Source organism: Hemiscyllium ocellatum, chromosome 21 (assembly GCF_020745735.1).
Source record: "Hemiscyllium ocellatum isolate sHemOce1 chromosome 21, sHemOce1.pat.X.cur, whole genome shotgun sequence".
Taxonomy (NCBI): domain Eukaryota; kingdom Metazoa; phylum Chordata; class Chondrichthyes; order Orectolobiformes; family Hemiscylliidae; genus Hemiscyllium; species Hemiscyllium ocellatum.
The window spans coordinates 49,986,322-50,005,209 of NC_083421.1; the positions used below are offsets into that span (position 1 = coordinate 49,986,322).

General features: G+C 39.9%; 1 long non-coding RNA gene across 1 annotated transcript in view; it reads right to left on the reverse strand.

The window, feature by feature from the left end:
• Positions 1-214: 214 nt before the first annotated feature.
• Positions 215-18,888, reverse strand: part of LOC132825868 (uncharacterized) — a 34,382-nt gene continuing 15,708 nt past the window's right edge. The window contains exon 3 of the long non-coding RNA XR_009645821.1: positions 215-504. This is a non-coding gene — a long non-coding RNA (uncharacterized LOC132825868). The remainder of the gene's footprint in view (positions 505-18,888) is intronic.

An 18,888-nucleotide genomic window follows, 5' to 3' on the forward strand; every position in this document is an offset into this window, starting at 1 on the left:
AAGTAATTTGTGCCACCATCACTTTGCACTATTGTTAGTTATTTTCAGGACAAATATATTCTTTCCTAAGTATACTCACATTAAACATCCCTCCAAATTCCATTATGAATATAATTTACATCTTTAGGAATCAAAAACTCACACTTCATCACTTTTATTTTCAAATATACAATTCTTTCCTTGTTTCCAAGGTTTGGCCATGGAATCCATTTGAATTACTCCACATAAATAGCAAAGTACTGCATCGATTGTCTTCTGCAGCATGGCTGAGCAGCAAACTGTTACCACTAGGTTTATTGGAAGGATCTGAACAAGTATATTCTCTTGGTCTTGGGCTGGATGAATCATGTCCTGAGGTATGTGTGAAGTCTGGGGTGGCTGGTTTGGCCAATTTGAGGCATTGTGGGTAGGCTAAGTGCAGACATTTTGTGTTGTCTGTTTTGAGGCCATGTCATGGGGAGGCCGAGACCTGTATTTTCTCCCACAACCCTCATCAATCCTCTTCTGCAAAAAAATCAATTAAGTTAGTCAGACATGATTTCTCATGCACAAAACCATGTTGACTATCCCTAATCAGTCCTTGCCTTTTCTAATACATGTAAATCCTGTCCCCCAGGATTCCCTCCAACAATTTGCTCACCACCAATGTCAGGCTCATGGGTTTATAGTTCCCTGTTTTTTCCTTACCACCTTTCTTAAATAGTGGCAGCACATTAGTCAACCTCCGGTCTTCTGGCACATCACCTGTGGCTATCGATGATACAAATATCTCAGCAAGGGGTCCAGCAATCCAGATTTCCACAGAGTTCTAAGATATGCCTACTCTGAAGCCAATTTTGAAGACTCTGAGGGCATTTCCCTCCCTACTATATACCATGGTGCTGCCACCTCTGCTGAGCCTGTCCTGCCGATACAATAGGACATTTCCAGAGTGGTGTCTGGGACATTTTCTGTAAGGTATGATTCTATAAGACTATGTCAGGCTGTTGCTTAATTAGTCTGTAAGACAGCTCCTCCAATTTTGGCATTAGCCCCCAGATGTTAATGAGGTGGACTTTGAGGTTCATCAGGGCTGTGTTTGCCAGTCATTTCTCGTGTCTAAGTTGGTGCCAAGTGGTCCATCGGATTTCATTACTCTTTTGAGATTTACAGTGATAGTTATAACTGAGTGGTTTGCTAAGCTGTTTCAGAGGGTCAGAAGTCATATTTACGCCAGATTAGATAAGGTCAGCAATTTCCTTCCCTAAAGGACATTAGGAAATGAGATGGATATTTCTGACAATTGGCAATGGCTTTGTGCTCATTTAATTCCAGACTTCAACAAAAATTGAAGTCAAATTCTAGTTCTTAAAAATAGTCATAATGGAGTCGAAACATTAACTCTGTTCCTTTCTCCACAGATGCTGAGTTTCTCCAGCATTCTCTGTGTCAAATTCCATCATCTGCTAGATCTCTTGAACATTACCTGGGTCTCTGGATTACTAGTACACCGAAAATATCACTACACCATTAGCAAGCTCCAATGGGCTTCTGGTAGGTCACTACTCTTGGGCCACAAGGCTTTTTAATTAAAAAGCTTTAGCTTAGACACAAAAGGAAACTAAAGTTGAATTGAAAATATTAAAATTGACACAAAAAAAAGCAGCAAGGGAACATACCTTCCAAAATTTGTAAATACAGTGGCCTCTTTATTGTGAAACCCGAAAATATCAGACTTTGATATTGAAACATTGTCCCCAGCAGCAAGTAGCAGAACAGCATCTTTTGTACATTAAGTTCAACCCAGTCATTAAATGATATCCTCCAACTATGATTCTAGCACACCTACACTAGCCTTCAAACTGTCCACATTTGCGACAGCTAATCAATACTATTTCTCAATGTTACAACTCCTCCAGTCACTCAATGTCCTAAATTTCTACATTGAATAATGGTTTGAAATTGGGATGAAATACTCCAAGTACTTTAAACATATTACTGATTATAAAAAGATTGATCAATTTTAATAGAACTGAACCCAACAGCGTACAAACTAAAATAATTCATTCACACAATGTTAGTGTTGCTGACAAAGACGGCATTTATTGCCCAACCAAAACTACCCTGCAGAAGGTAATGGCAAGCCAGTATCTTAAATTGCTGTAACCAGTGTGGTAAAGATACTTCCACGGAGCAGTCAGGGAGAGGGAAACCAGGATTGCGCCTCAGTGACAATGAAAGAATGGTGATCTATTTCCAAATTACAATAGACAATAGACAATAGGTGCAGGAGTAGGCCATTCAGCCCTTCGAGCCTGCACCGCCATTGAATATGATCATGGCTGATCATTCCTAATCAGTATCCGCTTCCTGCCTTATCTCCATAACCCTTGATTCCACTATCCTTGAGAGCTCTATCCAACTCTTTCTTAAATGAATCCAGAGACTGGGCCTCCACTGCCCTCTGGGGCAGAGCATTCCACACAGCCACCACTCTCTGAATGAAGAAGTTTCTTCTCATCTCTATCCTAAATGGTCTACCCCGATAATCTATGATTTCAGAACTTGTAGATAGTGATATTCTCATGGATTTGCTGCCCTTCTCCTTCCTAAGTGATAGAGATTGGTGACTTCTAAGGTGCTATTGGAAAAGTCCTGATTCTCTACTGTAATGTGTTTACTAACTGTACTAGTTATATACAGTTATATACAGCAACTACAGTGTGCTTGTGGTGAGGTAAGTTCTAGTCAAGCAGGCTGCTTTATTCAGATGACATCAAGTTTCTTGACTGTCTTTGGAGCTGCACTAATTCAGGCAAGTACCCCATCAAACAGACTCTGGGAGGCTGAAGGTGAGTCACATTTGGCAGAATAACCAGCATGTGGCCTGATATTCCAGCCAAAGTATTTACATGGTCTCCTGAGTTAATTTTCTTGTCAAAGGTGATCTCATTCAGGATGTGGATAACGGTGGATTGATAAAATATAGGATTAAGTTTTTTTTCACTAATTTTAAAGTGATTAAGCAAATGAGAAATTAAGTTATACTCTATTGATTGTGGGTAGTTGTGAAAGGTTTTCTGAAAGCAGAAAAAGACATATAACAGAGCTCAATCGTTAAATCATGGACTTATGGTTTTCACAGAATCATAACATCCCTATAATGTGGAAGCAGGCCATTTGGCTCATCGAGTTCACACCAACCCTCTAAATAGCATCCCACCCAGATCCATCCTCCTACTCTATCCCTGTAACCCTGCATTTCCCATGGAAATTCACCTAGCCCACACATCTTTAAACTGTGGAAGGAAATCAGAGCACCCGGTGGTAATCCACACAGACACTGGGATAACAACCAGTCACCTATTCATCATTATTTTATGGCTTAAGTTAATGTAAACTTTGACTAATGAATGTGAAAATTCTTTAATGGAAAATGCCTTTATTTAAAGGCATAGTTATGTTTTTAAATAGTTTATTTTTAATAATTAAAGTATGCAATAGGCCTACATATATTAGTTTGCATGTATTTTGAGCTTTAATTTGATACTTTCATCAACAGTTATTGTAGCGTCATCAATAAATTTTGTTGTTAAGCAATTTTGATAGGTCTTGATCAATACTTTGATGTATTGGTTGCAGCATTTGCATTACATACTATATTTTGTTAAGTAGATGCAGTATTTTGGAACAGCTTACCTCGGAGTGCAGCTAACTCTGAAGCACAAGGGGTAGCCCTAAAACTGGAATATTATTGGGACCTGTGGACTGCATCTGTTTGTTCAGCTGTTGCTTGATTTCATAAATTGGCTAAAGATTAATTTCTGTCATCATGCAGACCTCCACAAGAGGTCAAATTGCATGTATTGGTACTTCTGACTGATAATTGTTTCAAAAAGCTTCAACTTTGTTTCTTATATTTTCAGTGATGCAAAATTTATAGAATAAGTCCGTGAGTGCATTTTAGGAATGTGAACAGTGTACAGCCAAAGTCGATCAGTCCAACAGAGCTCAGCCCACAGCGCACTAGAAAATAACATTGTATTGAATACTTGATAGTAAATTTTCCTAAGTCTCTGACACGTCATTATATAAATCTACCACTGCAGCAACACGTGACATTAAAAGTCACTGATTTACAATGTTCATAAACAACACGAAATGGAATCTCCAGAGTGTCAATTGATAGCTGAGAGCACTTTTAGGTAAGAGCAGAATTTAATTTATACTGTTACGAAAAACCAATTATCAATTGGACATAAACACACCAGAACTCCCTACTAATAATCCTGTAAAAAGAAACACAGTTAATGAGAAAACAGGTCTACTTCCTCGATCAAGAAAAATCAATTTTTTAAGCATATTTTAATTTATGAATATTTAAATACCTAAATATCCTAGTGTGTACAAAAAAGTAAAAGATCTCCTTAAAACTTGGGCGTATGCTAACAAAAACTAAAACATTCCAATAAATAAACAGCTTATTGAAAATGCACTACTGACAAACAATATTTCAGAAAATTCAACCTGCAAATTCAAGCTTCAAGTATTTCAAAATGGAGAAGAAAAGTACCACAACAGTTTCAAAGTTATTTCTGGTTTGATTCATTGCAAACTTTTGTCTTCCACCAAAGTTGGACTGTAAATCTGGAGTCAGCACACAAATTAAATTGAAAACTGCACCAAGCAATTGGACAGCAGTAAGTTGCAGAATCAGGTGATGATATCATACAGGGTATTGCCCTTCACATTTACTGAGTCAGCTCTAGAAGGAATAAATGGAATTCTGCTTTAGATCTCTGTTATATTGTGCTGCAAAGAAATATTTCAAAAAACATTGAATGGAATATAACTGAGCCATATTGACCAAGGGATTGTCAATAGTGTATAATTGATATTGAAATATCTCAGAGATTTCACTGGTCTTTCACTAAGCTCCTAAGTTAATGCAAGACCCCCAACATTTTGTACAGTTTTCTGGCTTTCCATCAAGCCTACCTCTTTAACGAACTCTTCATCTGTTCTTGTACTCCATGTGTGGCTTCCTGTCAAATTTAGTTTCATAAAACCTATGAACCAACTTTTTACTCTGAAAGTTCTGCTGTTGTTTGTAATAAGAACACCTATTTGCAAGTTAAAGGATGCTAGGTTTGGAGAAGATGTTGGTGATGGATGTATTCGGGGAAGAAATTCCTCAAGGCCTGCTCCCTATTCTAAAATGAAACTTGCCGTTCTATAATGACATTTATGCCGAATGCATGGATTCATATTGGCAACCACAAGGACATGAGTCGCTGTTATTTTTGGCATTCTGCCATTTTGCAAGGCTAAGCAAGGGAACTATATTGCAGAAAATCTTCAGAACTAGTGTTTATACGTCAACCCCTTATGCAGAATATGACTGGGATCGATGGGAAAGATGGTTGTCTACATAAATACTACCACAAGAGTCAGTAAATTTTTGTGGGCATGGGCAAAGGATCACCAGATACATCCCCACTAAAATGCAAATATCAACCAGCCTGTCCTAGAAGGCATTGTTTCTACAAAAAGGCATGATTCTACAAAAAAAAGTGGGGGTGAAGATGGAAGGAGGAAATAAAGAGAGAGCAAGCATGTGAATGAAAGAGAGACAAATACAGACAAATGACACAGCAAATGTCACAAAGAGCAATATGTAAATCATAGAATCCCTACAGTATGGAGCAGGTCCTTCAGCCCAACAAGTCCACACTGACCCTCGAAGAGCAACCCATCTAGACCCATTTCCCCTATCTTATATTTACCAATCACTAATACACCTAACCTACACATCCTTGAAGACAACGGGCAATTTAGCATGGCCAATGCACCTAACTTGCACATCTTTGGATTGTGGGAGGAAACCAGGGCACCCGGAGGAAATCCACATTGATACGGGGAGAATGTGCAAACTTCACACCGACAGTCACCCGAGGCCAGAATTGAACTCAGGTCCCTAGTACTGTGAGGCAGCAGTGCTAACGACTGAGCCACCATGCCATCCCTTTTAAACTGTATTCCTGGAATTAACACTCTGTCAATCATAGAATCCCCCCTCCCGATTACTTTACATTTACCCCTAACTAATGCACCTAAATTACACATCCCTGAACACTATGGGCAATTTAGCGTGGAGAAAGTGAGGACTGCAGATGCTGGAGATCAGAGCTGAAAACGTGTTGCTGGAAAAGCGCAGCAAGTCAGGCAGCATCCAAGGCTGGAAAAGCGCAGCAGGTCAGGCAGCATCCAAGGCTGGAAAAGCACAGGTCAGGATGCTGCCTGACCTGCTGCGCAATTTAGCGTGCCCAATTCAGCTAACCTGCACATCTTTGGACTGTGAGAGGAAACCACAGCACCCGGAGGAAACCCGCACTGACACGGGAAGAATGTGCAAACTCCGCACAGTTTCCTGAGGCTGGAATCAAACCTGGGTCCCTGGCACTGTGAGGCTGCAGTGCTAACCACTGAGCCACCGTGCCACAACACCAGGGATGGCTCCCCTGCTCTTTTTCAAAGTAGTGTTATGAGATCTTTTACTTTATTCATGGAGGTTGATGGTTCCTTTAACATTATATCTGAAAGACAGCCTCTTACAATACAGAACTCCCAGAGCACCCCCATCCTGACAAAGGTGCCCAACAATCATCACACATCCGTTACCTATATACAATAGTGAGAGCCATCAAGATATCAAAACTCTTCCCCTATCATCAATCCTACATCACCACAGAGCTTTGCCTGATGGAAGCCAGTATGTGACATTATCAAAAATAGAGTGAGCTAAAGAAACTCAGCAGATCTGGCAGCATCTGTTGAGAGAAAACAGAGCTAACATTTCAAGACTGGTGTCCTTTTGTCAGAAAAGTTCTGATGAAGGGTCACTAAGCTTGAAATGTTAACTGTGTCTTTTCTGTATAGATGTTCCCAAACCTGCTGAGTTTTTCCAACACTTTCTGTTTATCTTTCAAATTACCAGCATCCTACCAGTACTTTGTTTTTCTTTCAGTATGTGACATAGTTTGTTTTGGGGCGTCGGTTAAGCAGTTGGATTCCACATGATCTTGGCAGAATTCAGTGGCAAGGTGAACCATGATGATTAGGACCACATCTCTGTTTCAGTCTTCTTCCACCTTCACGGCCATTGGACCCATTACCCTTCCCCATCTTCTCTGATATGAGACCCTCATGGATCATTCTTTGTCTGGAACACCCCCCTCAACCTTAATGCCAAGAAAAGGTCCTATAAGGAGCATGAACTCTGAATGGCCTTGTTCTTGGGCTGATTGGAACATGCAAGCCTCTTAATCCCAGCAAGATGTCAATCCTTGTCGAAGGATATGACCATTGTGACAATCTAGAAGAAGGGGGATAAATCTGAATGCAGGAATTTCAGGATGTTTTCCCCCTTATCCATTACAAATGAGCTTCTGGCTGATATCCTTCTGAACCACTTTGTCCTGTCACTGAGGAGTTCCTTCTAGAAATCTAGTATGGTTCTGACCATCCTGGGGTACTCAAGATACATGGTCTTTGTGGCTAGGCAGAGCCAGGAAACAAACTGTCAGGGGGAAAATATAGAACTATTCCTCACCTTCACTGACCTGACCAAGGCATTTCATTCTCTAAACTGTGAAGCCATTTGGATACTCCTTTAGCACTGCGGTTGCCTGTTAAATTTTGTCTCTATCCTGAGACATCTGGATGACAACATGACCACTGCTGTTCTGAGTGATGGATCTGCAAATGCCACCTTTTACATCCAGGTTGGGGTCAAACAATGCTTTGTGACCCCAATGTTGTTCATCAACTTAAGTGTCATCATCCATCCCATTTAAGATGGCCTACCACCCAGTCTCAGCTTTCAATATCATCTGGATGAGAAACTCTTCAGCGTTGACCTCTTTGGGGCAAAATCAAAACTCGCCATCATGGACATCCATGACCTTCAGTTTGCTAAAGATTTCTGCACGATGGTTCACGTCACAGAAGATGTGCAAAGGATATTCAACATTTTCAACATCTCATTTATGATGAAACTTGACTTGTCCTCAAACATGAATAAGAAGAAGGTCCTCTGCCAACTTTCCCATGTCATCTACACATAGATCTGAATTATATACAGTGGCTCAACACTTTAACTCTCCCTCCCACTCCACCGAGGAACCCCGTGGCTCAACACTTTAACTCTCCCTCCCACTCCACCGAGGACATGCAGGTCCTTGGACTCCTCCACCGGCAGAACACAACAACACGACGGCTGGAGGAGGAGCGCCTCATCTTCCGCCTGGGAACCCTCCAACCACAAGGTATGAATTCAGATTTCTCCAGTTTCCTCATTTCCCCTCCCCCCACCTTGTCTCAGTCGGTTCCCTCAACTCAGCACCGCCCTCCTAACCTGCAATCCTCTTCCTGACCTCTCCGCCCCCACCCCACTCCGGCCTATCACCCTCACCTTGACCTCCTTCCACCTATCCCACCTCCATCGCCCCTCCCCCTAGTCCCTCCTCCCTACCCTTTATCTTAGCCTGCTTGGCTCTCTCTCTCTCGTTCCTGATGAAGGGCTTATGCTCGAAACGTCGAATTCTCTATTCCTGAGATGCTGCCTGGCCTGCTGTGCTTTGACCAGCAACACATTTGCAGCTGTGATCTCCAGCATCTGCAGACCTCATTTTTTACTCCCAATGTCTCAACAGCCAACTTTCCCAAGGGATTACAATCAATAAATAAGTCGGGCATTGACTCAACTGTATTTAGTGTGTTGAATTCTTCAAACTGCAACCTGTCTTTGACAACTTAAACCTTTGGAACTCAACAAATGTCCTGGATTGTAAGGCTGTTGTGTTAATTGCCCTTTTTCAATGAAATGTGGCCGGTCCACATTAAGATCTTTGAGAACTCTCACCAGCAGTGCCTATATTTTATCCTGGGATTCAGCTAGATGGACCACTGGACCATCATGAAAGTACTCCATGAAGCTTCAGGTTGTCTTCTCACAGTTATCTAATGGCCAATACTTAAGGGCAGCCAAAGTAAAAGGTATAAGGACAAGCTGAAGGTCAGCCTAAAGCATAGGGACATTGAAGCCACTGACTGGGAGTAGAAAGCAGCCTACCATTCATCATGTCACCAGTGGTTCATCCTGACACAACCCACTTTGAGACGAACTGAGTCAATCACAAAGTGGAATGACAACAATGGAGAAAGGAGAAGGAAGCCAAGCCAGGGCTGTGAGTATCAATTCTCCACATAACAACATGCCCCAACAGTGGAAAAATACCTCTGCATCTGAAATTGGTCTCCTTAGCCATCTGAAGACTTGTCTAGATTGCTGGACTTTTCCTCAATTCAGAGGAACTGCTGCCATCAACTGCATTGGAATGGCAACTTTTAACATTGTTCTTTGAAACTGGAGAAATAAATTGTTAGAGATATTAACGTTTTCACGTAGTAAATCCAGGAAAATGAGTGAAGTGCCTGGAAAATTGACAGAAAGTTTCTCACTGGGGGGAAAATTGCTGTTTGAACTGAAAGGAAATCAAGTTTGAAGCAACTTGTTTAAGGTTGTAAAATTAACTCTTTGGGTGAATAAGGACTAAGGGCTCAGCCATCAAAGATAAGTGGTGGCAAGTGTTGGTTGAACCAGTGAGAGATTTAAATAAACTCAACTCATATCAAGAGAATTGTAAAACCCAAATTTGTGATTTTCCATCCATTAATTTTAATACTTCTCCTTTAATCTTTAAAGAATTTCAATAAATAAATATTTTGCTTTGTTGAGTAGAATCATATAGATCATTATACATTATTTTGGCCTATGCATAGTAAAATAATGGGGACATGAATATTGTGGGTGTGGAACAGATGGATATAAAATACAATCAAGAGCAAAGGAATGGTTAATTTTGCATGAGGCTGGAGCAGAGGTCACTAATATAGAGGGCAGCAATGACAATACCGTGTCATATGTGTGGCTTCAATATAACTGTCACTTCTGTCAATTCTATTTTATTTACATTAAACATCATTGAAAAACCCTAAATTTACACAGTCACTATGTTAAGGTGGCAGATAGCAATGACAACTAAAGAATTAATTAGGAACATTAACAGGTTTTTACAAATCAATATTTCTGTATCATAAACCAAACATTGAATTTTTAATTTTCTTTATGTCAAATATAAATTTGTGGAACTTTTAGAAAAATCTGATTAAACTTCCTGAAATGTAAATCTCATTTGATTGTTGCCATCTGGTGGCTAACAACTGTTAACCTCACAACATGTTAATATAAAATCAATTTGTATAATTCATTTTTTGTTACCTGGAAGGACATGAAACAAATCTCAGTATCAGAAAATTAGTAGTATTTTATAGATAGCATTTCAAATTTCTCAGATTCAAGTTCATAACAATATAATTTTCAAATGAGTTTGCAGTCTAATTGCAGTTTTCATCTCCAAATAAGAATTTAATCTTAATCAAAACTTTTAGTTAATAAAAAACCTTTAAGAAATAATATATATTTGTTATAGATCACTAAAGCAATACAAAAAGGAAGCCATCATGAGGTGTTGGTCAATGTGTATTATTGATTTAACCTGAGGCTATGTGGGTCCAATCAATTACTCTGGAATAGATGCAGACATCTGACATGATTGTCTATGGGGAAATAGAAGCATTGGTTTGCTGTTTCAAACAATACATCAGATGTTCTTGTTTTACATGGTTATGTACCATCGATTGACGTCTGTGACTGTGCAACCTGAGTCATAAAAACTGAAAGTGCACTAACCTGAAGGGTTAATTCTGTTAATTTCTCAACAAATGTTGCTTCCACTAATGATTGATTACAGCATTTTTGTTGTTATTCCAGATATCCAGTATCTGTCTAAGTTTTTCATTTGTGAGAGACGTTTTAGCTTCCTTTAATTCTATACTTTAAATAATTGAAAACATCAAGATATCAGCAGGGAATGTGCTGCCAAATTTACAACATAAAAATTCTTTACAATGCACACCCAATTCAGTATATGCAATTGTGTCTACATTTGGACTGAGATATCGTGGAATCACTATCGAATGATTCATTGAGATTTGCTGGATCTTTTCACATGAGCCACCTGGTATAATCCCACTTTTCTTCTAATTTCCCATACTTCTTTTCTCAAATGATTGTCAAAGTGACTTTTAAAATAATTTGTAGGCCTCAACACCAGGTTTTGGCAGAGATTTATAAATTATAACTACTCTCAACAGAGAGATTTATTTTCTTTTTGTGATTATCTTGAATTTTGGCCCAGACTACCGTGTATAGAATAGATCATGCTTTTAAACCAAACTGAAATGAAAATAAAAATGACAAGTAAAAATATAAAAGGACTCTTAACATGGCAAGAACTAAGGAGATGGATTTGAACCCATGTGAAAACAATGGAGCAATCATATTACACCAAATTGAGTTAATGGTATATAGTTAACTGAGAGCACAGGATTTTGCCTCACTGGAGAACCTTCACTAGCATAACCAAAACAAAAGGATCTGGTCCTGAGACACCTTTGGGAGGTAGGATCATAAAACACAGAAGCTGCATTTTGGTGTAAGTAAGGCACCTGAGTTCTGCTTGCTTCATATACTGATGAATGTTGAATAGTTGTGGTATTATTCCATAGATTGTTATTACAAAACTTAGTGGAATGCAGTGATAACATAGTACTATAGCTGCAGTTATGGTAAGTGTATCCTCTGCAGTTACTAGCCATATTTTAGTGTGTTTGTTGATAATAAGCTATTTAAATATTTTTAATAAGTGTCTCCAGACATATGTCAGACTGTAGATTTTGGGGGCTTGTGATCACAGCTATTTAATTTAGGTAGGTGACCATTTGTGACATTGTTCTGATAGCTTATTGAGTTTAAGAAGCAGTAGGTTAGATGTGATATATCTGTAAGTTCTATCAAGATAGCTTACAATTGTGACATTTTGGGATTATTTGGATGTACTGGTGTTGGACTGAGATATACAAAGTTAAAAATCATACAATCAACCTGGTGGTGTAAGACACAGAATTTACAGCAAACTTTATAGTTTTCAATTGCATCACACTAAACTTTTGCTATAAATTGTCTTATGATTTTATACTCCACAACTACCTGAAGGAGCTGTGCTTCAAAAGCTCATGCTTCCAAATAAACCTGTTGTGATTTTTGACATTTGGGATGGTTCACTGACACCAAAGGATAAGCAGGCTGTTAGCGTGGGATATATTGGTCTCATTAAAGCTGTGAAGACAAGCAGCATCCTGCTTACTGGCCAAGGTGTAAAAGGAATTCCTCTCGGTCTTCCTTCTCCTTTTCTGGGAAAGACAGCTTTCTAAGGAACACTGAGGACTGCTGTCCAAAGGGACTGTCTGATGAGTTCTGCCCTCTGCATCTTAGCTTTTGTTGACATACCCATTTCTAGGGATGGGTATCTTATGGCTATGTTGATCAATTATCTGAATCCTTTTGACCAATGATGGTGTGGTACAGCTACATGTGCATCAGATAATCAATTCCCCTTGCCCAACCCCATTTGAAAGTTAGTTTTCATTCCTTCCAAGAACAGAAACTTATTTCCAAAAATATTGCAATCATAATAGGGTAGTATCCACCAGTAAGTCTTTAGTTTATACAAATAGAAGGCTAGTTCCCACTGTGATTCAGTTAAATGAGGGCTCATGCTACACAGGAAATACCAAATATGGAATACTAAAATCATAAAGTTTTAAAGGGAACCCAATTTTCAACAGGCCCCTTTGAGAAGGGAATTTTCTATTGACTTCTCACAATTAGTTCTTAACTAATCTAATTATTTCTAAGGTACAAGTTTTGTTTCCTGACTACTTGATGATATATTGCAGGTAACAAAATAAAGCTACTTTGAACTGTTAATATCAAGGAAACATAAGCCCTATCCTATCTTGAGGGGTGTGAGTAACGTTCATATCAGGCACACTGTCCTAGCCTTTGAATTTCATCTTTATTTGTTTCTTCTATTTCTGCTCCATCATTTTGGCTAGATGTTTTTGAGGTACTGATCCTTTCAACCACCTTGGTTTTTTTTTGGCTTTCCTTTTTTAACAAATTCTTGGATCTCTCTTTCTCTTTCATTTTTCATTGAGACTGTACTACATTTCTTTGACTGTGGCTCATCTTTAGCTATTATGTACATTCAATTACAGAAACAGGTTGTATACTGACTGAAAAGATTTTCCAGCCTCCCCTTCACTAGCATACGTTTTGTAGATTTTCCTTCAGTAAGTTTTCCTCCATTAGCCTTCAAATATCCCATTCCAAAATTCATTTTACTTTTTTTAATCATTTCCAGCAATACTACTTTGTTTTAAAAGTGGTGGCTCAGTAGTTAGCACTGCTGCCTCACAGCACCAGGATCTCTGGTTCAATTCCAGCCTCAGGTGACTGTGTCTGTCTGTGTGGAGTTTGCACATACCATTCAGGTGCTCAGGTTTCCTCTGACAGTCCAAAGATGCGCAGATCAAGTGAATTGGCCATGCTAAATTGCCCATAGTGTTAAGTGCTTTAGTCAGAAGTGGGTGGACTACTCTTTGGAGGGTTGGTGTGGACTTCTTGGGCTGAAGAGCCTGTTTCCACACTGTAGGGAATCTAATCTAAAAGTCAGTTTCTGTAAGGAGTTTGTCAGTGCCTTATCTTAACTGTTTTCTTTCTCTTCAGGCCACAATAACTATTTTGTCAAATAGTTTTACATGTCAGAGACTCCTTCTTCAGTGCATTATCACCATACATCCTGTTGATTGCCACATATGAGATTATCATTTCTGCACACTTCCAACATGATTTCAAGATCGTGCCATGCACTCTTGACTTTGTTGATCTTTCCTTAATATCAAAAGTTGGATGTGGGTTTTTAACGGGGCAGTGGATGGGCAAAAAGGGGGGGGGGGAAGGAGAGACAGTTGGCGGGGTTGTGGACATGTTTCACATGCTGGCCAGATCATCCAATTCAGTTTTTAAGAAAAAAATCACAGGTAAAGATGCAAATATCTCTGCGAAGATTATCATAAGATACAGGAGCAGAATTAGGCCATTTCTGACCGATCTAGAGTGCTCTGCCATTCGATCAAGACTGATATGCACCCCATCCTCCTTTTCCTGCCTTCTCTCCAAATCCCTTCCACCCATTACCAATTAAAAATCGGTCTAGCTCCTCATTAAATGTACTCACTATCCCAGCATCCACTGAACCTTGCAGAAGCAAATTCCTCAGATTCACAACTCTTTGGAAAAACTGTCAATTAATTAATTTCACTACACTTTCCTTTTGAGATATTCCATTTAAATACACCCAAGATGAGTTATTCCCATTTGATGCTGTTTCACTTTTTCCCTGTCATACAGTTTTTTTTCTAAGTGGATCTTCCCATTAATTACCATTCCAACTGAGCTTTGGAGAAACATTTCTGACCAGTTTATAAAGCTCAGTTTTGCAAAGTCTTTGGAACAGAAACCAAACATTATTGTGTAGATCCAAGCATTACTAAATTCTGCTTTTTTTATATAAGAAAGAACAAACCCAAAAGTAACTGGCTAGGTTATGCTTTACTCTATCAACCTTAAATTTGGAAACGATGATGTCTGTAGCAATAACAACAAAGTCAGCCAGGTGGATGTCATAGAAAGAGTTCCCTGATTGAGGCACTTAATCTGGTCTAATTAGGAAACCCTGGATGGTGGATAAGAACAGTAATGTCAGATGTTCTGTTCACTCTGAGCTAGGTCAGTGTCAATGATTCTACAGCTTTAATAAAGGGTGGCTTGGTATTGGGATACCAGCCTGTGGGGAGTTATTTCAGTGGCAATACAAGAAAAGAACACTCAACAGTTGTCTGAGTTGGGGTAAGCATTTCTGGCATCATGCTGTATTTGGGAAGCTTGATTTGTTCAATCCTGCTGTTAAAGATTGGGCCCAGCATGTAGGACGAATGCATTATTTTTTTTCTTGGCAAATGACATTAGGATAGATGAAAAGCAATGAATAATTCTCCTGACAGCTTGTGGACCCACAGCTTTATCAGTTATTAGTAGCCTAACTTTCCCTGAGGCATCAGATACTAAAACCTTTCACGAGTTAATGGATTTATTTAAGGAATATTACAACACCAAGCCTCCTCTAATTCTGAGATGTTTTTGGTTTTACTCAGCAACTTGAGGACTAGGTTAAGATGCCTGGCAGAAGCACCTGACTTTGGTTTAACCCTTTAATAGGATGCTGAGAGATCCTTTGGAATTTGGGATTAATGATGTATCAATGTAAATGCTCCTACTGGCCAAAGCCCACTGGACTTCAAACCAGTGCAATAACTGGGGCAGCACGGTGGCTCAGTGGTTAGCACTGCTGCCTCTCAGCACCAGGGACCCAGATTCAATTCCAGCCTCTGGTGACTGTCTACGTAGAGTCTGCACACTTTTGGACTTTGCTAGGAAACTGGAGCACCTGGAGGAAACCCATGCAGACACAGGGAGAAAGTTGCCCGAGGCTGGAATTGAACCTGGGTCCCTGGTTAGGTGAATTGGACATGCTAAATTGCCCATAGTGTTAGGTGAAGGGGTAAATGTAGGGGAATGAGTCTGGGTGGGTTGCTTTTCGGAGGGTCGGTGTGGACTTGTCAGGCCGAAGGGCCTCTTTCCACACTAAGTATTGTTTTTAAAAAAAACTAGTCTTTAACAAAATTCACTCTGGGTTCCAACCTTTACGTTTTATGTAAGACCTCAGCTGAAATAAGAACTTATGCTGGGGAACCCTTACAGATTAAATGTATATCTTTGGTTCTGGTCTCCTATGAGAAGCAGCTGGTTCAGTTATTCTGATTATAGTAATAGGCTCAGGCCCAAGCTTGAAAGACTGATCATGATTGAGAACAATTCAACTAGATTGCTCAACATTTTGCAACTATAAAATTGCTGCCTGAGTGAAATCATAATGAAGTAACCTGAAGTTTCAGGAAGTTCTAGAGAATATCAAAGGGACCAAGGCCACCTTGCTGGTTGACAAGGAAACAATTCCATGATTCTGCAAGGTCTGCCCAATGTCACTGCCTTATGGACAAAAGTAGAGGCAGAAATCAGATGCTGGAAAGCGAAGGAAACCAACCAGTCCAGTTTGTGGAATGGGCAGCACAATATTTCCTCCCCCTCCCTCTGAAGCCCAACAGATTGGTTCATCTTTGGGAATTTTAAACAAACAATAAACTGCTTTTGCAGCTGGAAAAACTCCCAAACACACAGGATTTATCAGCAAAGCTGACGGTGTGTGGGGTGGGGCATCCTTCATGAAGCTCTACATAAGCAATGGGTACTAGCAATTGCAGTTAGATGAGGATTCCCAGAAGTATGCCACAATTAATACCAATTAGGATTTGTACCAATAAACAATACTACCATTTGGTACCTTGTCAGCCTGTGCAATTTTTCAGTGGATGATGGAGAACATTTTACAAAATGACATGCTAATGACAGGGAACTTTGAGAACTTGGACATAACTCTCATGATGTTTCGCCTAGGTGGGTGCACACCTTAGAAGGGAAGAATTTGTTCTAGGCACCCCAAATGATGTATTTGGGCCACATTCAACAAGATTGGATTACACAATTGGAAGATAAAGAAAGGGTGATCAAAGGTGCCCTGGCTCCTACATCTGTACTGGAGCTTAGGTTTTTCCTTGGGCTGGTGAATTATTATGGAAAATCCCTCCTGACACCTTTGTGTCAACTCTTCGAAAAATGGTCACGTAGTCAATCCATAGCTTTCAGGGAAGTGAAGAAACAGCTATCATTCTCTAAGGTGTTGGCCCACTATGATCCCAAGTGATATCTAGTATTAACATGTGATGTTTCCCTGTATGGCACTGAGGTAGTATTAGCTCTTAGGTGGCCGAATGGAAAGGAGTGCCCAGTAGCGTATGCATTCTTGACTTAGTTAATGCAAAGTGTTGGAGGAGCAAGGTTTGGTGATCATATTTGGAGGCAAGAAGTTCCATCTATATCTTTATGGATGCAAATTTGTAATAATAGATCACAAACACCTAGTTCTGCTTTAAAGAGGACAAGGCAGTGTTGCCCATAGCTTCAGACTAATTTCAGCAGTGGGCTCTAATCCTAAATGTGTATAATACAAGTTGTAATACCATTCAGGAGGCCAAGTAGCAAATGCAAATGGATTGAGCCACTTCTTGCAGTAGTACTGTCACTGAAGAGTCCATAATAGGTTTAAAATTTCTGGAAATATTATAGTCACAGCTGACAATATCAGACTTTAGATGTAGAAAGATCCAGTCATGGCAAAACTAGAGGCAATGAGGGGAACCAGAATTGAAATCTTTTTGGACTCTGAAAGATCTGACCACAGAGGATGGTATTTTATAGGGAGCAAGAGTAATTATCCCTGAACTCCCCCAGAGTCATCCAGGAGACTCCAAAATTATGATGATGAGCAGGTATGTGTGGTGGCCAGGACTGTTGGCAAAACTAGCCACAATGGTGAGGCAGTGCCTTTTGTGTCAAGGACAAAAATTACCACCAGCAGCTCTCCCACATTTATGGGAATGGCCACATAGAGTCTGGATTCAGTTACATGTTGAGTCTGCAGGTTCCTTCGTGGGTTCAATGTTCTTAGTCATCGTGGACACCCACTCAAAGTGGCTGAAAGTGCATAGAGTTAATTTATCAAACACAAGGATGACAATAGAAAAACCGTGCACATCTTATGCAATACATAAACTTCTGGGAGTGTTCCTTAAAGATAAAAGGACATGGTTTACCTGCAGGGAATTGGACAAATATGGCATCAGAAATGCCAATGCCAGACCCATGACTCCACTATGTGAGAGAGACAGTTTACTGTTTACTTCAGGGGACAAAATTTGGTGTAGGAACTAAGGGAATGGCCTGCATGGGCAAAAGGTCTGGTCTCATGATGTAAAAGCTTTAGGTGGGAGAGGCAATCCTGAACAAGCATGTGCGTTACATGAAGCATGTGAGGGATGCTGGCAATGTAATGATCAATCCAATTTTTCAGGGGACTTCTTTAATTTTGCTGGGGAAAGGGATTTGTACAGGATCTTGATCTCTCCCTTTAACTGCCTCAGGGTCCTTTGTTCACCCCTTATGCTGCCGTCCAGTTTTGCCTCACTATAATTAGAGACTGAACAGTGAGGGAAGCGTGCTGAACTACGTTTCCAAGGTTACCTGCTTTGTCTTCCAAGACAGCAGTTACATCGCCTGTCTGTTCACTGTAGTAAAGATGCAGGGAAGCAGGCCTTGTATTCAGACCACAACTGAAACCAGCAGTCTCTTCTCAATCTGGGATCATCCAACCCATCAGCTAAGGAACCTTGCCACCACACGATGAAAATATGTCCTCTGGGTTACTACTTCTTCCCAGATCAGGATTGTAGAGCCAGGCAGTGTCATGTCTTTACGCTCCTGATCTGGGGTTGAAAATCTGGGCGCAAGCGTGCATTCCCACTGCAACTATAATGTTGGTGTGTATTATTTTGTTTTACGTGATGCTGCAATCGTAAAAAAAACAAAGTTTGTATCTGATGTCATGGGTTGCCTTTCAACCATATGAATGATGCAGAGAATAAAATGTCATGGAGAGCAGAAGCAGATTCAAATTTTGAATGTAAAATCAATCATTGTAGTTGCAAGATTTCTGCTTTGCATTTTTACTAAACTCATGGAAGATGAATGCACCCTATAATTCATTCTCTATAACACATTTAGAGAAAGCAAATATGATCAAGATGAAGTTGATACCAATTACTAAGTAGCAATTCTTTTTCCATCGTGACAGAATAATTAAGTTTTAA